Consider the following 17,611-nt stretch of genomic DNA (forward strand, 5'->3'; position numbering starts at 1 on the left):
TTGAGAAGGTGCTCTAAGGCTTTAAACCACAAACCCGAACATTTCCTGTCACTCCAAGCTCCTTCCCAAATCATCTGGGGTCTCATGTGTTGAACAGCCAGTTGTTATGATGATTGTTTATTATGATTGATTATTCTAAACAAAATGCAGACAACAGAGCTAATTGTATTGTGTTTGGGATTTTTACAGTAGAACCACAGGCCATCCTAGGTAGAAAGGCCTTTCCTAATCTAATCCCCTCATTATACATCAGGGTCTCAGAGGTGCCAAACTCACCAGGCTACATCCCACCCCCACCCTCTGACCATCAGTCCAATGCCCTGTGGCCTCTGCTGCCTGCATGTTTATTCTGTCCCTCACAAGGCAAGAGTTGGGGGCCCTTCCTGTCTGGTATAGACCTCCACAAGCTGACACTTATAGAACTGATTTAAAATCCAGAGAGGGGCTAGAGCTGCAGTTACAAAGTCAGGGCTTAGAAAGAACTGAATTTTAAGTCTCCATTACTATATTGTTTTTACTCATTTATTTTTAATTTATATACGGTAACATTTACTCTTTTTGGTCTGTAATTCTATGAGTTTTGACATATGTATAGAGTCATGTAACCACTACCATAATCAAGATGCAGAACAGTTTCATTGTCCAAAAAAATTCCCTCTTGCTGCCCTTTTGCACTACATTATTTGTAATAGCTTATTATTATTATTTTATGCATTTTTTTTTCTCCAGCTCACTCAATGTAGCCCCTGCATCAGGAGAATTCAAGCAGCACAATATCAGTCCTCAACCCTCTGAAAGTCTCAACAGCCCAAGACAATGTTGGACACTTCCTTCTTCAAACTCAATCTTCCAGGATGGGTTTAAACACATGTTGATGCCACTCAGATTGAAATCTCCAGCCCCGCCCTTCCTGAAGAGCTCCAAGCTCTGGTCAATTTCCTATTCAACATCTCCACTTAGCCTTTCTAAAGGAAGCCCAGGTTCAAATCCATCTTTCTTGCTGCTGCATCCCAGATCTCCCACCTGAGGCTCTGCAACAGCTTACAAAGCAGTCTTCTCACATCCACCCTTACTCCACTTTATGTGCCTGGAAATCTTTCCCAGACCTCTCTGACAGGGTCGAATGCCCTTTGATATGCAGTTACCTTACCAGAACGTCCTCTGTGTACCTTACCCTGTATGATCATTTGCTTTATTGCCCATCTCCTCTAAGCCAGAAGCTCCCGTCCCTTTCTGCTCTCCATGTACTAGCACAGTGCCTGCTGGTGCACAGTTGACGCTCAATAAATAATGATTGACTGAATGAGTGAGTGGATGAATGAATGAATGATGGCCAACATTTAATTTCATTCTAGGATTCTTTTTGTATTCATGTTCTTAAGTCAAATTGGCTGCAGTCTTCCCTTTTCGTACTGCCTTTGGTTATACTGGTCTCATAAAAGGAACTGGTAAATGTTCCTTCTTTTTTCATTTTCTGGAACAGTGTGTATAAGATTGGAATTATGTGTTCCTTGAATGTTTGGTAGAACTTGCAGGTAAATTGTCTGGGTCTGGGACAGACATTTCGTGGGTTGATTTTTAACTACTGATTCCATTTCTTTAATGCTTGTAGATCTCTTCAGGTTTTCTGTTTTCTTCTTGCATCTATTTTTATACACTATATTTTTCAAGGAAATTATCCATACCATCTAGGTTTTCAAATGTGTTGACAAAATGCTGTTCATAGTTATCTCTTAATGTATTTTAATCTCTGCTGTATTTATCCATAATGTTTATTTTTTTCATTCCAAGTATCATTTTATATGTATTTTTTATTATCTGGATCAGCTGTGCCAGAGATCTTTTTTTTTTTTACTAGTGTTTTCTTTCTACTTTCTATTTGTGTTTTCAAAGAACCAGACTTTAGTTTCAATATTGTTTCTTTTTCTGTTCCAGTAAGTTTTGTTCTTATACATTATTATATATTATATTCTTATATATGGCACAATAGAAAATATATACTCTTATATAGTATATGAGAATATAATACATAATGTAATGTTAATATATATCATATAGTATTCCCTTCTGCCTCTGCTCTTTTTGGATTTATTCTGTTGCTCTTTTTTTTTTTTGAATTGGTGCCTTAGGTAATTAATTTTTAGCCATCTGTTTTCTGATTTTAACATTTAAGACTACAGATTTCACTTTAAGTACCACTCAAGCTATATTCCACAAGATATACAGACTTTTTATTATCAATGAAGTAAAAAAAGTTTAGATTTTGGGCTGGACACAATGGCTTATGCCTGTAATCCCAGCACTTTGGGAAGCCAAGGTGGGAGGATCACTTGAGCCCAGGAGTTTGAGACCAGCCTGGGCAACATAGTGAGGCCCCATCTCTGCAAAAGAAAACTTTTCTAGAAACTAGCCAGGTGTGCTAACATGTACCTATAGGCCCAGCTACTCAAGAGGCTAAGGTGGGAGGATCGCTTGAGCCTGGGAAGTTGAGACTGTAGTGAGCCATGATCATGTCACTACTCCAGCCTGGGTGACAGAGCGAGATCCTGTTTAAAAAAAAAAAAAATTAGATTTTGGATACAATTTCTTGTTTGACCAGTGAATTGATACAGGTGTATTTGAGGAGTATTTGAGGTTATTCTTTAGTGATTAACGTCTAACTTAACTGAATTAAGGTCAAAGAACGTGATCTATATGAAGCAGATTCTTTGTTATTTATTGAAACTTGCTTTTGTGCAGTCAATTTTTGTAAATATTTCATGTAGATTTGAAAAGAATGTATATGCCTTAATTTTTAAGTATAGCATTTTATATGGGTCTATTAGATCAGACTTATTAATTATATTATCTAGATTTCTTGTGGCCTTACTAATATTTTGTCTGCTTGACCTGTTGCTTTTTATAGAAGTACATTAAAATTTCTATATGACTAGATTTGCCAGTTTCTCCTGTAATTCTCTCAAATTTTGCTGTATTTTAAAAGTACGTTGTCAGGTGCATCAAAAAGAACTGTTAAAATTTCTCACTATAACTATGCATTTTCTGCTTCCCATACTTTTTGCTTTGTGTATTTTAAGGCCTTGTTATTAGGTGCATACAAGCTTAGATTTGCTATTTTCCTAGCGAATTATTCCTGTAATATTGACACAGAAGATACTTATCCCTAATGCCTTTTGCTTTAAAGTCTACTTTGTCTGTAATAAATGTAACTACTCTTTTAATTAGCCCTTGACTGATAGATCTTTCTCTTTCCCTCTTTCCTTTTACTTTGAACCTTTCCATGTCCCAAATTTTTTGTTCAGTCTCCTGTAAATAGCATATAGCTAGCTCTGGTTCATTATTTATTGTGCTAACTAGGAAGTTTAGTCCATTTACATTTATTGTGATTGCTGATATTTTTAAAGATCACAAAATATCACAATTTAGGGGCACAAAAGTATATTAGTCACAATCTCTAGTATAACACACTATCATCATTGTATATACTCATGGCCCTATTTTATTTTATTTGCTGATATCATGAATACCTGTAAACCTGCTATTCAACCAGAGAACTAAAACAGAAACAATGACTTGACTTATGTAACATTTGTTTATGTGTTCCTCCCTATTTTGTTCCTCTAAAGTAACCACCAGTCTGAATCTTGTATTTGTTACGATTTTGCTTTTTAAAAAGTTTTATCATGCATATCAATGACTAATATTCATTTTGTTTTACTTTTTGTTCTGAAACGTTATGAAAAATTCCTGAGGCTTGATAATTTAATCAATATGAAATTATTAAGAATCAATTAGATCTAGCCAGGGCCCTGGGGGGGGGGTGGGGGGAAAAAAGTTAGATTTTTGTATCAGGTTGTAGTTCATTCTTTCTCCCAGTTGTATAATATTCCATTATGTAACTGTGCCACAGTTTAGTTTCTCCATTCTCTTACAAACAAGGCTTTGGGTTGCTTTCAGGATTTTTTTTTTTTTTGGCTATTATAAACAATGTTATTATGAACATTCTTACCTTCTGATGCACATAGATCAGAATTTCTTTTTGGAGTAATTGCTGGGTCATAACATACGTGAATGTAAAATTTTACAAGGTAATACCAAGCTGTTTTCCAAAGTGGTGTTCCAATTTGTACTCCTACTAGCAATGTCTAAGAGATCCTATTGGCCAAGCATGGCGGCTCACACCTGTAATCCCAGCACTTTGGGAGGCCGAGGCCTTTTTTTTTTTTTTTTTTGAGACGGAGTCTCACTCTGTCAGCCATGCTGGAGTGCAGTGGTACAATCAGCTCACTACAACCTCTGCCTCTTGGATTCAAGTGATTCTCCTGACTCAGCCTCCGAGTAGCTGGTATTACAGGCACCCACCACCACACCCAGCTAATTTTTGTATTTTTAGTAGAGATGGGTTTTCACCATGTTGGCCAGCTGGTCTCGAACTCCTGACCTCAACTGATCCACCTGCCTTGGCCTCCCAAAGTGCCAGGATTACAGGCGTGAGCCACTGTGTCTGGCCGGAAATTGTAAATTCTATTTCTACTCTTTCAGTGATTACAATTTTACATGTGATCTAAAGTAAATCAAATGCCCTAGAACTATCCAATAAGCTGAGAATGATTCAACATCAGTTACATCCTCTCATTATGTTTTATTGTTGCTTGTTATTTTTAGATCCACCTACTTTTTATACCCCTAATTTTAATCTCTATTGTAATTTTATATACAGTCAATTCATCGTTTAGATTTGCCCATATTTACCAATTTCCTTCTAGATATAGACCCTTTCCCCTGAAACATAACCTTTAGTTTTTTTCAGGGGATTGTGTGAGTGGTACGCTCTCTCCGCTAAGACAGACGTCATATTTCACTCTCATTCCCAAATGATGATTTCTCTGGGCGTAATACTCAAGATTGGCAGTTATTTTACCCCAGCACTTTTTTGAATATACCATGTCTTCCTATTCTTTATTTCTGAAACATTTGCTGTGAGTCTAATTGTCATTCCTTTGTAGATAATCTGTCTTTTCTCTCTGGTTTTAAGACTTTTTCCTTGTCTTTGGCTTCCTACATTTTTACTCTGCTATATTCAAGTATGAATTTCTTCTTCTTTATCTGATTCAATACTCATTGTATATGCATAATCTTGGGATTCTCTAAATGAAGTATCCCTCTCATTGTCTTTTGGTACTTACATGAAATGTATAATGCATCTTCTCCTTCTATCCAGCATACTCTGAATCTGTCAGACTTTCCTTCACTTTGTCTTTGCCACTTCCTGGGCAATTTTCTCAGATCCATCTGTGGTTCTTTCTTCGACTCTGTCTAATCTGCTGTTTAACTCATCACTGAGCTTTTCATTTTGGTGACTATATTTGTCATTTCTAGAAATTCTTTTTAGTCCTATTTAAAATCTACCTTTTTTAGAGGGTTATGTTATTTTCTCATGGTGTCAAAGGTTCCTTTGTGTCTTTAATAATTTTCAATTTGCTTATTTTATAGTCTGCCTGATAGTTCTGTTACCTGAGGTTCTTGGGACCTTTGTGTCTGCTACATCTTGCTTGTGGAGGATTATATCCACATACATTGTATAGTTTGGCATTGGGTCTGTATTTCTGTATTCATTCTCAGCTTTGGGGTTCCTGGACCATACCACATTATAATCTCAAATTCTCAGTAAAGCCCTTTTTTCCCCACCCTCAACTCATGCCAAGACAGGCACATTTTCTTGTCTCCTTGTGACATTGGGGAGATTATTTTTCCAGTGATTATTTCTGTAGTGATTCAGGAGGTTCTAGCTTGATGGGATTCCAGCTTTGTGGGGATTCTGAGTTCCATTTTCCCACTTTTAATGAACCTTAAGCATAGTCTCCTTCCTATTTTGATGCTCAAACCTCAGGTTCCCAACACCAGCAAACCTGCCTGAGACCAGCTCAACCTCAGCTTACTTGCGTACCATGCTATAATCTCCCTCTTCTTCCTGACTCTGAGAGCCTTTGCTTACTGTCCAGAGAGCTCATTTAAATGGGTGTTTATTACATTCTGACCGGTATTTATAGGTGGTTTATGATGGGAGGATTTTCAAGTTACTTAGTCTACCATATTGCCAGAAATGGAACTTAGTTCCATTTAATTTTTAATATCTTTCATTTCAAAATTGTAATATCTTCCACTTTAAATGCATTTTTTTCTTAGAGTACTGTGGCATCTAAATGTTGGGATTTTTTTCTGAATAATCCCTTATAGGTGAATTAGCATTAGAATTATCTCAAATGTGGCAAACATAGGTCAGTTTGGCTGTATGTTGTAATCACCTGGGGAACTTTAAAAAATACTGATTCTTGGTTTTCCCACGAGATTGTGATTTAATTGGCCTGGGGGACAGGCTGGGCAGTGGGCTTTTTTAAAGCTCCCCTAGTGATGCTAATGTGCCAACAAGGCTAAACATGATTAGTTTTAAATGTACTGAGGAAAACAAGCCAACAACCCATGATGGTACCTGAGTTCCACCCCAGAATGACTTATTTTGCCTAGGGAGGGCCCTAGGTATCATATTTTAAAAAAATTCTGCTCATGATTGTAGTGAAGGTGGAGAACCAACAATTTACATGGGCATACCCAGTCTGATGGGGAGAGTTAAAATAATGTCGGCCAGGCATGGTGGTTCACACCTGTAATCCCAGCACTTTGGGAGGCTGAGGTGAGCAGATTACATGAGGTCAGGAGTTCCAGACCAACCTGGCCAACATGGTAAAACCCCGTCTCTACTAAAATACAAAAAAAATTAGCCAGTCATGATGGCGGGAGCCTGTAATCCCAGCTACTTTGGAGGCTGAGGCAGGAGAATCGCTTGAACTCAGGAGGCAGAGTTTGCCAAAATCATGCCACTGCACTCCAGCCTGGGTGACAAAGAGACACTCCATCTCAAAAATAAATAAAATAAATAAAATAATGTTAAAAGTGGAAGCATGAGAAATCATGTAGCCCAGCAGTTCCTACTGTCTGCAAAACAGGCCGCCAGAGTCCCCAAGTGCTTTTAAGTGGTACAGATTCCTGGACATTGTGGATTTAACACAAGATCAGTGAGTTTTTAATTCCCCAGAGGACCTTAAAGGCTACCAGCTTTGGAAACCATTCGGCTAGCCCATCATATTTTACAAAGGAGGAAACCATCCCTCAGAAAAGTGTTTTTGTTCTCAGGGTCCCAGAGCTGATTAAGAGGAAAGCTGACTCTTAATCAAAGGCTGACCCTTCCAGTCTAGTGTCCATCTCATCCATTTCTAAACAGAAAGCGTCCTGCCACTTTTAGAAGGTCTTGGATGTTTTAAAGAGGCAGATTTGGGATTCATGTGCAGTTATTTCAAGAATGTGGGTTTTCTGTTTTGCTTTACAATAAATAAAAAAGCCTGCCGCCTTCCAGGTGGGGTCTTACCAGTAGTTCGTTGACCTTCAGCAGGTAAGCCACCATCATTTTCAACTGTCCTTATGTAAATAGGGGATGCCTTTAAAATATGTTCACAAATTCTTTAAGACTCCTCCAAGAGATGGAGTCGAATTGCCCTCCCCTCGAGTGTGGGCTGTACTTAATAACCGGCTTCTAAGGAGCAGGATGTGAAGGAAGTGATGGTGGGTGAATTCTAAAGCTAGATCATCCAAAGATATTGTAGCTTCCGTTTTGCTTTGTCTCATGGATCATTGGCTCTGGGGGAAGCCAGCTGCCATGTCATGAGTATGCTCAGGCAGCCCTATGGAGAGACTAGTGTAGAAAAGAATTGAGGTTTACTGTCAACATCTCAAACTAACTTGCTGGGATTGTGAGTTAGACACCTTAAGAGTGGATCTGCCAGCCCTCATCAAGTCTTCAAATGATTGTTAATCTGGCCAATGCCTTGACTACAACTTAATGAGAGCCTTTGAACTAGAACCTCCCAGCTAAGCCATTCCTGATTGATGCTGAGATAATAAATATTTGTTGTTTGAAGCTGCTAAGTTTTGGGATAATTTGTTACACAGCATAGATAACTAACACAGAGATACTTCAAAATGCACCAAAATAGAGCTGCTTAGTTTATAGGTTTGCAACAGGATTCATATGCTAACATTTATAGAATGCTTTAGATTCCAACTAAATGAACTGCATATTAGATACAAAGCAGCGATCACATATTATTAATGTTATCAGATGGTAACACATTTCATGTTCAATTAACTGAAATGCTTTTTCTGCAGCAAGGCTTTGCTCATCTTCTTATCCCCACTGTACACTTATAAAAGGTCACTGTCAAGATATAAAAGTATATATATGATTTAAATGTCTTGACTCAGTTACTAACAACCATGAGCATGTTTTTCAAATAGGAAAAGCAAGATTCATTTCAACTTGCTCTTTTTCACACGATGCTCTTTGTTTACTTTTTGGTATTGCATTTCGCCGCCACGCTGAACGCCTCTCTTATTAAAGAGGCTGTTCACTTATCTCTCTCCCACGGTCTCGTAAGCCTCACTTTTAAAAACAGTGCGGCAGACTTTGCACCAAAAAAGCAAGCCATGTTTTTACTAGAAAATATTTAGGGAAATGAGTTTTTTTGTTTTTGTTTTTTTCATGAAAATTTCACCAAGTATAAATTACAGGTCTAAAACTAATAGTCCTTTATATCGATTTAAATAAATAGCCTCCTTCCTCAAAAATCATGACTTCTGAGCATGTTCTTAAATTCAACACTAGTTTATTTTCTTCCAAAAAAAATATGAAATAATCATGTGCATAGAGATCCTAAGTTGGTCTTTCTTCTGGATCTGTATAATATGGGAGAGCCAAGATGATATCTTTATTTATTTTTATGAGACAGAGTCTCACTCTGTCTCCCAGCTGGAGTGCAGTGGCATGATCTCGGCTCAGTGCAACCTCCGCCTCCTGGGTTCAAGCAATTTTCCTGCCTCAGCCTCTCGAGTAACTGAGATTACAGGCACCTGCCACCATGCCCAGTTAATTTTTGTATTGTTAGTAGACACAGGGCTTTGCCATGTTGGCCAGGCTGGTCTTGAACTGCTGACCTCAGGCGATCCACCTGCCTGAGCCTCCCAAAGTGCTGAGACTGCAGGGGTGAGCCATCATGCCTGGCCCCAAGATGGTATCTTTCTAACAGAGTCATAACGAGGTATAAAATATCTGGAAAAATAAACACACAAAACCATGGAGGATGTGAGGCTGACAAAAAGTGAAATTATATTTTTATTTTTTGTTGTTGTTTTTGAGATAGGGTCTCCCTCTGTCGCCCAGGCTTCAGTGCAGTGGCTCAATCTCAGCTCACTGCAACTTTCACATCCCTGGTTCAAGCAATTCTCCTGTCTCAGCCTCCTGAGTAGCTGAGATTACAGGCATGTGCCACCACAGCCCACCTAATTTTTGTATTTTTAGTAAAGACGGGGTTTCACCATATTGGTCAGGCTGGTCTCAAACTCCTGACCTCAGGTGATCCACCTGCCTCAGCCTCCCAAAGTGCTGGAGTTACAGGTGTGAGGCACCTCACTGGCGAAATTCTTTTTCAAACAGCCTTTAATGATCTAACAAACAAGTATCTTTATGTATAATTTAGTTACTCCTAACATTGTTTGATGTATTATATTTAGAGACATAAAGGTCTGTTTTATTTAAATGATAGAGAAATTTGTTTTCTTTCATTTTTTTTCCAAATTGGGGAGGAAAATGCAAAAAGCTCCCAAAAGGAGGGAAAAACAAACCTAAAGCATGTTTACCCAATTTTTTTTCCATTTTCTCTTTCCATTTTCACGTTGGGCATAGCTGAAATCTAGTGTTGTGGTTGAAGACTTTTACTCCCTTTCATCCACTCCTTTTTCCTTGTCTCCAACTCAAAATTATCACACCCAAGCAGGGCATAGGGTGCTTATTAGTCCAGTTGAATAAGAAAGAGCTAGATTTCTAATTAAGAAATATCATTTATTGAATGACCACAACAGAGGACCCTTCTAGGTGTGGTGGGGGAAGGGATCAGAAAGCTGTAATCTTCAGGAGTTGCAAAAGGTGGGCAATAGCTTAGGGTTGGGAGTGAGGCTGGCTGTAGCCTCTCCATGTGGCAGCTTCCTGCAGGGGACACCCTAGGCCAGTCTGGTGAACCCCCTCCCCAATCATGGGCAGTATCTTGTGATACCAGTGTGGGTATGGTAGGCAAAAGAGACAAGCCTCGGGAATTAAACAGGAAGTCACCGTTCTCATTAAAAATATCCCAGGGCTGCCCTTCCATGTCCCCTAAAGCTGTTTCACCACTGTTTGTCATGCTGTCATCATTATTCTTAAACGTGTGGGTAAATATTTTATTAAACATCTTCACTGCTTGGCAGTTAGGGAGCCTTTTGCCTCCTAGACTTGGCTGCCTCCCAGTGCTGCCTGGAGGGGTTGGGAGTACAGTGGGCCACTGGAATGCTCCACGGAGTTCGGAGTCATAGCACAAGAGTACCATTCTGTTAAGCCCTTTCCACCTGGAAACCATTTTCTCCTTTGGCCTCTCGAGCTTAATTTTTTAAATCTTTTTAAACCAGTCACCAACTTCGTCTTGATGAAAGGTGCCAAGGCCCCCAGAAGAAAATGATTACACCTTTCAACTCCACCTGGAAACAGTTGACAGAGGGCCATTGTCACCTTCCCTTCCTCCTCTCCACCACCCTTGCAGCTTGCCCCATCTCCACCGTGACCTGCCTTGCCAAACCGAAATCTAAGTGTCGCAGCTGCAGATACACAGGGTCCGCGCACCCGGCCTCACACACTCTACAAGTTATGTCTGTGAACTTCCAACATTCCCATCATCACTTCCACGCCTTGCCTTGGAGTCCCACCTGCTCGCGAATTTGCCAGCAGCAAACACATAGACCCACAAACCACACATGAGCTTGGACAACACTGGGCCTGCTTTTTAATAATTCTTTGCTGTTGGCCGTTTACACAGCATAGGAAGCGGTCAAAGCAGCAATCAGTAGCACAGCTGTAATGCCATCCCATCATATGTTTGGGTTACAAGGAGGCCAACCCGACAAGATTTGTTTTGGGGCGAGATATTCCAACTTTGGAGGACCGTGGGTATGAGCGCCCTCGTCTGGCGAACAGAGGAAACGCCTTCTTGCGCCCCACATTTCAGTTCCCTCTACTGGCCGAGCAAAGAGAAGCGGTGTCTCATGTCACAGCCCCACATTCCAGAGTTCAGGGCCTGGCTATCAGATTCTGAAACCAGAGCCCCCCAGATTCAGAGGTTTCCTGGAGTTGACACTGAGACCCACCACAGTTGCAATTTCTGCAATTACCCATCAGCTAATTCCAAGTGGCTGAAAAAACTAATTGAAGGGAAGGAAGGAGAGGGAGAAAGGGCTGTCATCTGTGAAGGGAGAATTCAAATAGGTCAAAATCAAATCTATTTAGCCAAACGTGGTATTGATGCATAGGAGAGGCAGAGGGAAAAAAGAAAAGTATTAGATGTGAAGACAATAGGGGATAGACTGTACAGCCAATTTCTGAGCAAGATATTCATGCTAAAAATATTACTACTATTTGGAAAGGGCATGAGAAATCAAAATGTGGCTGTGTCCATGGGTGGGAGGGAAAAGAGGCTATGCATACAAACACCCAGCATTAGAACAAGACCAAGAAAGGACCTAATCCAAGAGGAGTAGGGATGAACATAAGAATAATTTGAAGTGAGCCAGAAAATTAATTTCGCCATCATCTTCTTACTTCTGTTCCGATGATTCTGGTGGCCCCCAGTGGCTGGCCACAGCTCTGGGTTCTGAACAGGACCCCTAAGACCCCATCGCCCACTCAGCAAAATGCCACATGAGAAAGGAGGGCATGATCTGGTGTTGTACCTTCTAGTCTAAGTCACAAATAATCACGAGCATTCAAAAACATTCATTGCCCAAATGGCTGCTGGGGAGGCCTGGCCTGACAGAAGGCATTGCATGAGAAAGACCCGGGGGGTTAGCTGATCACCAGCTTGATGTGAACCTACAGCGCGAGGAGGCTGTTGAGAACCCTAATGCAATCTGAGGCTCTATTAATAGCACAGCAGAGTGTGGAAGGAGGGAAGCAATACTCCCAGCGCGTGCTGGCAGGTCAGGCCACATGCAGTTTTATGCTCAGTCCTGTGGGCTGTATTTTAAGAGAGGCACTGGAAAATTCAAGCCTGCTCAGAAGAGCATGAAAGGATTGGATGTCGGTATTTAGACAGCATCTCTATTAGCTTTACAGTCTTTTTGCAATTAGCAATACCAGAATGATTATTACATGGAGTCTCCATAGCCAGTCGCAGGAATCATGTTTCTAATGTTTGCTTTACCTTCTTGAGCGTTGGGGTCCCCTCTCTATATAATGGGAGTAATAATTTCTGCCCAATCTACCAACTCCGAGCATAATTTGAGAATGGATCAGTTGGGCCCATGTGTATGGAGCATTCACTGAGTGTCCAGCTCTGTGCCAGGTGCTGGAGGCACAGAGACGAACACAGTGAGGGATCTGTTTTTGAGGAGCTTGAGGACTAGTTGGACAGACAGGTCCATAAGCAGATACTTTGCATGTAATGTGACAGAGGATGATAGATACATGCATTGATTTGAAATGAGATACAATTAATTTCTCGTAAAGAAAGAGTGACAAGACAGAAAAGTAGAGTCCTTGTGGAATATGGACTTTCAAGTGCAGAAACAGGAAAAGAAATCATTGGAGGTCAGGGTAGAGAGGCCATCAGGGAGAAAAGATTAGAACCAGAAAAGTTCAGAGTCACAGAAGACAACTGAGGTGTCACAGCAGTGTCAGATGCCATTATGAAGTCAAGGAGGAGGAAGACTAAAACATTTCTAAACCACTCATTGGATATGGAGATGAAGAGTTCATCGTTAGTGGTCAAGAAAGATCTTTCAGGAAAACGATGAAGGAAGAAATAGACTTCATTTAGGAAGTGTGTGAAAGATACATTTATTGAGCACCTACTACATACCTAGCATAGTGTTACTCACTGTGGACATTCAAAGAGCAAAAGGTTTTGTTCCAGACTATCGCAATACTGGTTGGTGCATTAAGACTAACACCTCTATGTCCATTAAGGAATAGTGGAAGATCATTATATGAACTGTTCAACTAGGTGAGGCAGACAGCATGGTGGTTTAAATGACCAGTTGGCCTGACCCCGGATGATGTTGCATATAGTCACATATGCATACCAGAAGAAAGAATTGGTATTAGTGCACTCCAAATACGACCAAACTTCTTCCCCTTTCTCTTGATTCTTGGAGAGTTTCCATTCCCAGAAGCATTCAAAAACACAAGTCTTGTCTTAACATCCCTCATGTTTGCTCCCATTTTGTTATTCGCCAGTGAAATTAATATTACTCTTTACCCTGCTCACATTCTAGATCCAACATGCGTTTTTTTTCATCAGTGGGTTTGTGTTTGGTTGATTAGTTATTCATGTATAATGTAAGATGACAAGAGCTGTAACACAGAGAAATGATTGTGGAGAATGCAGGCGTACAAGCTCTGGGGTTGGCTTCTTATTTTTCTTTCTTTTTTTTTTTTTTTTTTTTTTGGTGGGGGTGTGGATGGGTAGGCAGGTTAGTAAAAGCATTTGGATTACTTGCAGATGGTTGAAACTCTCCCCTTACCAAACTGGTGACTCAAGCAAAATAGGCGGAATGAAAAGAAATGGCATTTGCCTGCTCATCCCGTCTCTTTGATCTGCATCCTGGGCCCCTCATCAGCTTCTGGTTCTGTCCCATACAGTCGCCCAACTCATTCAACATCTGGACTTGAGATCCCACCTCCCGGCTGCTCTTGGGAGTCTTGATCACTTCCGGTGTATCTTTTGTATGTTGGCTTCTTTCATAGGTTGATTTTTCACAAAGGGGGTCCGCCTTACAGACTAGCTCTTCCTCTACCTTGACTTCTGGAACCTCCCCAAAATGTCTGTTTCCCTCACAGTTGCCAAAGAGGTCTTTATGGGATGCAGGTCAGATCCCTCCAACGGTTTCCCACTGCATCAAACCCCCTTGGTGTCACCTAAAAGACCTTCCGTGGTATGTTCTAGGTCTGCTTTTCCAACCTCACCTTACACCACCATCTTCTATCATCTCTTTCATTTATTTTTTTTAATTAATTAATTAATTTTTTTTAGACAGGTTCTCACTCTGTCATCCAGGCTGGAGTGCAGCAGCATGATCACGGCACACCACAGCCTTGACCACCTGGGCTCAGGTGATCCTCCCACCTCAGCCTCCTGAGTAGCTGGGACTACAGCTGCATGCCACCAAGCCCGGCTAATTTTGGAGGTTTTGCCATGTTGCCCAGGCTGGTCCCAAACTCTTAGGCTCAAGCAATCCACCTTCCTTAGCCTCTCAAAGTGCTAGGATTACAGGCATGAGCCACCACGTCCAGCCCTCTATCATTTCTTAAACAAAACAAGCTGTTTCCTTCTTCAAGCCCTTTGCATAAGCTGTTTGTTCCTTTTGCCTGGGATGTTCTTTGTCCACTCACTATGCGGGGTATCTGCTTATTCTTCTTTTAAAAAAGTTGTTTGCTAACTTAAAAAAATTTTTTTTAGTTTATTTATGTAAATTTGTGAGTTACGTGTGTAATTTTGTTACATGCATAGATTGCATAGTGGTAAAATCAGGGTTTTTAGGGTATTCATCACTCAAATACATTGTACCCATTAAGTAGTCTCTCATCATTCACTTCCCCCATCCCCTCACCCTTTCTTTTTTTTTTTTTTTCTTTTTTCGAGACCGAGTTTCACTCTTGTTGCCCAGGCTGGAGTGCAGTGGTGTGATCTCGGCTCACTGCAACCTCTGCCTCCCGGGTTCAAGCTATTCTTCTGCTTCAGCCTCCTGAGTAGCTAGGATTACAGGCACACACCACCATGCCCGGCTAATTTTTGTATTTTTAGTAGAGACAGGGTTTTACCATGTTGGCCAGGCTGGTCTCAAACTCCTGACCTCAGGTGATCCACCCACCTCGGCCTCCCAAAGTGCTGGGATTACAGGCATGAGCCACCATGCCCGGCCCCCTCACTCTTTCAAGTCTCCATTGTCTGTTATTCCACACCCTACATTCATGTGTACACACGATTTAGCTCCCACTTATAAGTGAAAACATGCAGTGTTTGTCTTTCTGTCTCCGGCTTGTTTCACCTGGGGATAATGTCTTCCAGCAATCCCATCCGTATTGCTGCTGTTTGATTTTTTTAATGACTGAGTAGTACTTTATTGTGTACATGTATCACATTTTCTTTATCCAATCCTCTGTTGATGGACACTTAGGTTGATTCCATATCTTTGCTATTGTGAATAGTGCTATGATAAACATATGAGTGTGGGTATCTTTTTGATATACTGATTTCTTTTCCTTTGGGTATATACTGTTAAAGGTTACCAGTAGTGGGATTGCTGGATCAAATGGTAGTTCTATTTTTAGTTCTTTGAGAAATCTCCATACTGTTTTCTATAGAGGCTGTACTAATTTACATTCCCACCAACAATGTATGAGTTCCCTTTTCTCTGTATCTTCATCCTCTTTCAACTCTTAGTTCAAATACTATCCCCTCACAAAGGCTTTCTCTGACCAATCTCTCTAAAGTTTCCTCCCTACCCATTGCTTTATTTATTTCCTGCATAGGACCCAACACCATGTGAAGTTATTTTGTTTACTTCTTTCTAGAGAATTGTCTGGAAACTCCATGGAACAAGGCCTCATCTGTTTCACCCTTTACTGTACCTCCAGCACCTAGAACAATGCCAACACGTGGTAGGAGATCAACAAGTATTCGCTGAATGAATAAACTTTAAATTTCTATAATTCTCTTCCAAAAAACAGCTTATTTTTTAAAAGCTCAACATTCAAATATCAACTAAGTAAAGAGACCTATTAAAAAGGCAATTATTTAAATTACAAGGTGGACTCATTGATGTAGGAAAGTTTCCCTCTGTCTTTAACAACTGTCTGTAAAGTCTAGGGAGAAGAGAAATTTAATACCAAAATCTAAAATATTTTCCACCTATTCCCAAATCATTTTCTGTCATATTATTCTATTTTTCCTTCTTCCTAGCACTTTTCATTCTGAAATTATTGTGCTAATTTCTGTTTCCTTGTTAATTGCCTGCTTCTCACCCCCTATCCAAGAGAGAAGAGACTTTTCCTGTCTTTTTTTTTTTCTTTTGAGATGGAGTCTCGCTCTGTCGCCCAGGCTGGAGTGCAGTGGCACAATCTCGGCTCACTGCAAGCTCCGCCTCCTGAGTTCAAGCCATTCTCCTGCCTCAGCCTCCCGAGTAGCTGGGACTACAGGTGACCGCCATCACGCCCGGCTAATTTTTTTTGTATTTTAGTAGAGATAGGGTTTCACCATGTTAGTCAGGATGGTCTCGATCTCTTGACCCCGTGATCCACCCGCCTTGGCCTCCCAAAGTGCTGGGATTACAGGCGCGAGCCACCGCACCAGGCTTGCCTGTCTTATTTGCGGCACAAGTCTAGCACAAAGTAAATGCCCAGAAAACATTTGTTGAATAAGTGAATTTTAAATGCTTAGAAATAAAGAGAAAGAAACAATTAAGATGAACATGACATGCAATGAAACACACAAATATGCACATGTTCATAAAAAGTCAGGCCACAGAGACCATTTTGGCAAGAGAGCTGCAACTGAAGGGTGAAGAGCAGACCACACAGTGAGCCAGGCATGAATTAGATCCCGTTTGTAACCCACTCCCCACGTGCTCTCAGAACTCATCACAGAGTTGGACTGGAAAGTGGTGGCTCAGGCACAGGGACCCAGCACACATAGGGGACTTTGCAGGTAGCCAGGATCAGAATACAAAGCTGGACCTTCAGGGAAGCAGGCTGTGCCTGGATGTCTCAGGTCTCCAACAGGATGGTGTTATTTACAATTCCCTGAGATCTACCATGAGCTGCCAGGAGGGTGGGAGTGGCGGCAAGATTGTCCTGTGCCTAGGAGGGCTTTGGTTGCTTTACTTGCTCCTAAGCCTGCAGAGGGAGATGATCTTGATTTAACTCAATTCAAACCAACACCCATTATATGGAAAACAGTGTGCTACGTGCAGAGGGTGGTGGAGAAGTGAGAGGTGTGCCACCTGTGCCCAGGCTGAGGATAGCCACAGACAGATCAGGAAAGAGCAAAGATGTCTCTCAAACAGGATGGAGGGGCAAAGTGGCAGGGGAAAGGGGGCCAGCAGCCTGAAGTTATGACAAGAGAGGCAGAAAGATTCCCCAGAGGGACCAGTGCTGGAGGTGGCTGGCAAGGAGGGCCTTCCGGGGCAGGCAAGCTAGGGCTTGTTTGAGGAGCCTGGAGAGCCCTATTAGGCTGGAGGCAGGTACAGTCTGCAGGTAGGGTCTGCAGGTAGGTGCAAGGAGTGCAATTTATTACCAGAAGTTCCAGTAAAGTCCCTCAGGACCAATGAAGCTGGCAAGCAAAGGAAAATGGTTTTCCAAGTAAATGCCCGGAGAGCAGCTGCACAGCTTTGCCAGGAAGGGGAAGGCAGGCAAGGGCAGGCAGAACCGCAGGTGGCACTGCAGTGATGGACGATACGTCCAGAAACATATATGGGGCATGTC

The sequence above is a fragment of the Pongo abelii genome, chromosome 19 (assembly GCF_028885655.2).
Source record: "Pongo abelii isolate AG06213 chromosome 19, NHGRI_mPonAbe1-v2.0_pri, whole genome shotgun sequence".
In the NCBI taxonomy this organism is placed as follows: domain Eukaryota; kingdom Metazoa; phylum Chordata; class Mammalia; order Primates; family Hominidae; genus Pongo; species Pongo abelii.